Raw genomic sequence first — 5,266 nt, 5'->3', positions numbered from 1 at the left:
TTGTTGAACAGTATGTGCAAAAACAGAAACATGCAAGTAAACTTGAAGTAAAACCAAAAAAGTTGGAAAAGAGTGGAGACACCCGGTCCAACCGCAATGCCGTGGGACCTCACTTTGGGACTCTGCAACACCGTGGCACTCCTCATGGAGGGCCTCAACAGATTAAGAACATGTTCCATGTTCCATTGCAACTTTACCACCATCGAAGTAATAAACCATGAGGACTTTCCTCCAAGACAGCATCTGGATGCTGGTTCAATGACTAAGGCATTGCAAGTATCCCACATTTAACAGGTTTAACAGAGGTTTAGTCTAAGCAGCAGACCCCTTGGGGTCTAAACAGGGTGCTTTAAATTAAGATTAATTAAATTAAATTAATGTTCATGATTAAGTTAAATAAAACTTTTGTGAACATTCACCTTTGTAATTATTCTGTAGTTAATGCTTGCAAAACAAAGTCCCTTTGACAATGTGATCACAGCTACATACTATGAGTAGTAACTGTACCCATTAAGAAAGTTATTTTTCTGTTGCCACGAAAATCTTTTCTGAGAGTTGATAACCACCTTGACAGGAGTTGTAGCGTTGCTGCCACCTCGAGAGGAGTAGGAGAAGGCAGTTGCCATCACAGGAAGAACAGCCAACGGTGGAAGTACCTCTGTGACCACCGAACTTGGGACCACCAGACTTGGGACAACCTGACTCGTGACCACCAGGACAACTGGACTTGGGATCACTAGACTAGGGACTACTGGATTGGAGAGCTCTGGGATCACTGGACTGGGGAGCTTTGGGACCATCTGACTGGGGAGCTCTGGGACCACCAGTAACATTTTCATAGACGCACAAACCGACATCTGCCAACTTGGATGCCAGCTCCAAATGCCTCCCTCTCTGTGCTGGAGTCAATTAGGTGTCCAAACTGGAGGATGAAGAGAACTCTAGGCTGAGCTCCGGGGCTGAAACGGACACGGAGGAGTGATTTCACAGAGTTGGATCCACTTAGGAGGGAATGGAAGATATACTGATCCAGTGTGCAGTTGTTTGTCTCCTAGGACATCTGTGGAAACAAAGGCTCATCCAAGCCCTCATGGAAAAGAGCCATTAATGTCACATTATTAAAATACACAGCTGTAGAAAGTTCTCAGAATTCCAATGCATTCTCCTCTATCGGGTGGCCATTTTGGGAAAGGGAGAACAACAGGTCGGCTGGGCGGTTTGGAGTCATACCGGTTCCTGCAAGGTACTTGTTGTAAGAGTTCTGGCCTGGTTCTAGCGGTATAACTCAGTTTCAAGTAATACAATTTAATTTATTGAACAGTATGTGCAGGAACAGGTGAAACAGGCAAGTAAACTTGAAGAAGAACAGTTCAATGCAATATTCAGATAAATAACTTGGGATTTCTTATGTTAGGTCCCAAGCAGCATGCACAGACACACGATTACAGATCCACACAGGGGATCGCAGGACAATACATAGGCTACACAGGAGATAAATCCACAAGGTACTGTAAGTTTGCAGGTAAGGAAGTCTGAGAGCTTGATGAGGCCAGAAATAAGGCTACGTTCAGACTGTCAGTCCAAATCCGATTTTTGTGCATATCGATTGAAATCTGATTAGATGATAAGTGTGATCGGCCAAAAATCACACACTTTTTTTACAAATCAGTTTCGAGCTACATTCATATGTGGTTTGAAATACTACTAAAATCGCATTTCTGGAAATCCGTTTCAGTCAGACCGTTCTGAACGGATTTCGCGTGGTTAATGTGACTTTCTCACGTTACGTAAAACGCAGATGTTGTTATAGGAAACATGCTGAAAGTCGCTGCAGAAACAAGGCTGTGTTGTTTTAAAGTGCAGGATGAGCAGAAAATGACAATATAACGGAGAAATTTTTTGAAACCGGTGGAGATGACAGCACGGAATAAAGCCACTCATACTAGCCTTCTACGGTTCTGCCGCTGCCTCAGAAGACAGTAGTCCAGCGCGGCAGCAACACATTGTCATGTTGTAAATCAGACAACATCTGCATTGCAAACCCCTCCATGTTGCGGTTGTTGTTGCCGTATGCCTACCTACAAAACTTCATTGCCATAGAAACAAATTCAGATAATCCAGAAAATGAAAGAGACTCATGGACACACAAATAAGATTTGAACTGTTGCGATACACAGTGTGGACATCAATAATTTTAGATCAGATTCCAATCGGACACACAAATAATCGGACTTTGACTGACAGTGTGAACGTTGCCTAACGGCCTTTTCACACTGGAAGCGTTTGCATCATAGCAGCGGCTCCAAGGCTACATATAAGCGAGCATTTCCTTTTTAGAAGTTGGTCATTTGGGGGAGGTGTACAACATTTGCATGTAAATTGTAAACAACAAACACAGCCAAAAAAACAGTTCCGATCATGTTGTTTCAGTCATACTTCGATATGTTTACAAGACAGCAAACTCTGCAAAAAAAAAAATTGGTTTGATTTGGTATAGTGCTAGCCTATATACCTGTCTGTGTATTACATAAACTAAAAGAAAGTTTATATATCATATTTTCTGTATAGTTTAGTTTTTTTATAATACACCATACTCATAATATTTTTGAGTCTTCATTTTCTTTTCTAAAATACTCATTTCTGACATACCTATTACTGTTAGACTGAGTGCGTGTGTGTACCTTATGGAGGGGAGCTGATTAGTGTGGTGATGAGGACCAGGTGCAGGTAATTAGTAACTATGGCAACAGAACACTTGGGAAAGTACAGGGGAACTGTAATGGTTACCTTCATCTGATAAATTTTTGAACTGCAGCATAGATGTATCCTTCTCTGCCTTTAATATCCCACAATCCTGTGCATTCCATCCTGTGACAGTTGAGCAAAAGAATAAAAAATAATGTCTGAAAGTTGCAGTTGGTGGTCAGTTTGTGTGAAAATCTATGTTGTCTACTTCTTGTCATTTCTAGCGAGAAATTAGAATTGTAGTAATCAAATATTTGCTTATTTATCACCAAAGCTCTCTCTATCCTGTTGTAGATCACCAAGCCATTATGATGCCAGTTTTGTGAGGTACCTTCCTGCACAAATGCTGAATGCGATAAGGAATAGGCATGGTGTAAATAACTCTGCACACAGACCCTTAGTGAGTTTGCACTGAACTGCAAGGCTAAGACTAACAATATAATGGGACCCACACAAAATAAGTATTTTAATATCAATTCTAAGTTATTGTTCGTAATTACAATATCAAGGGTCGTGTAAATATTCAGTGGGTCTTTTAATAGCTAAATCAACAAGCATCAAGCGAGTGTCTGGACATGACATGTGAAAGAAATGTAATCAGTAGGACTATTAAGGGGACATTGGACTTGCATGATGGACTTGCATGATGGTAAAAATGACCTGATGTTACTTGAGGCCAGGGTAAATGGTAAAGGGGGGTAAAGTGATTTTAGTTCATCTACCACTCTAACAAAAACATGTGCCTGGAAAACACTTTCTTTTCTTTAGACACAAGAATATACTCATGTTGGTGTTTCATTTTCTTATAGGCCTACATTGGTTTTAACCCTTGTTTTATAAGGCAAAAGAATGCTTTAGGATTTTATGTACATTTCTAAACAAACTTCAGCTTATACAACCAATAGATATACACACTGTGAACATGCAGGGAAATTAATTAGCTTTCCTAAATTAAAAGTTTAGTTATGATTTGGATGGAATGACACATGTAATCAGTTTATGTTATGTTATGTATTTTTGTGAACATTTCAAATAAAATGCAACAGAATCCTCAGACTGGTTAAAACAGACATTCTTGATCTGACTGGGTGCAGTGACTAGGAACTCTCCAGTGGACTTTCTGTCTGTCTACCAGGTACAGTATATAAATACAGCTTGAATGTTATACTTGTGTTATAATGGTAAAGTTACAAATAATGAAAATCATTAAAGCACACTTTCATTGGAAGTGTAAGTGAATAGATTTCATCTTTATTCATTTCTGTGGGTGGGAAAATTGCAATGTTGTAGCAGCAAAACTTCACAAAAAGAAGACATCAAAAATGTTTTGCATGCATGCCCGGAAAATGTACAGACAGAATGTAAAGACATTATTGAGGATTTTGAAGATATTATCAAAACATTATCAAATAATAATAATAAAAAAATAAAAAATAAAATAATTATTCAAAATGTTCTTTATAAAATGGATAGTTCCAGTCTTTGATTATGATTGGTTGAGCCACGTTCGAAGCCGTTGTACTATACAACAAACATACCTGTGGCCTCATTACATCAGTATTACTGCACCACTGTCTTGTGTTGTGCTGCAGCGTCTGTCCGTTGCTTGGCAACCATTATATTACATATAATATAACATCATATTTTGTTTATCAATAGCTTTACATTTTTGTGTCTGCGTGTTTATTTTATGAAACCTTGCCAGGTATGCAAAATAACAGTTATATAAAGGCAATAAGCCCAGTGAAGCTGTGATTTACAGTGAATTTAGAACAGAGTGTTTTAGTTGATTTAACAACGACCCTTAGCTGTTCTAAATTCACTGTAAACCATGGCTTCTTGGGGCTTTTTGCTTATAACAAAATAATGCTTATTACACCATTAAGGTCCTTTATAGCACAGTTCAAAACATATTTTTTTTATGGGGAAAAAAGAGTTGCAAAAGTAGTTATATTTAGCACCAAAAAGGGTTCTGTTATTGTTACAAGCCAAGACACCCTAATCGGGTACTGTTTAAAAACATTTTTTCTTAAGAATGAACATACTAATGGCCAGTAATAGACTACTAGTGGATGCATGTGTATGTATTCCTATGGCAGAGGTTAGTTGTCACAGAGGCTATGCACCTTTTTCCTAATAAGCCTACTACTTTTTAGATTATGGGAGGCATGGTTTGGAGAAGTTCCACTCAAAAACACTGAAACAATTTCAAATCATAAGGTTGTGCTACAAATAATATTTATCTGTCAGTTGTGGATGACATGGTGTAACAAGAATATCTATGGCAAGAGCTCTTTTATCTTTTTTTTCTTTTGTATTCCACTGTAACAGTATGAATAAAGACAACATATACTGCGCATTTGTGGTCTGCTACCCCGATTTTTGATATATCCATGAATAATTCACTGGAATGCACTAAGAATCTCTTGATTTTCTCCACAAATCCTCACATCTCCTTCTAGGTTTGTTTTCACAGATGTGTTAAAATATAATCGTCTCCCTTTTCACTTCTGATTTTATG

Source organism: Rutilus rutilus (genome assembly GCF_951802725.1).
Source record: "Rutilus rutilus genome assembly, chromosome: 7".
Taxonomy (NCBI): domain Eukaryota; kingdom Metazoa; phylum Chordata; class Actinopteri; order Cypriniformes; family Leuciscidae; genus Rutilus; species Rutilus rutilus.
The sequence above is the reverse complement of the archived record's forward strand: the minus strand, read 5'-3'. Positions refer to the sequence as shown.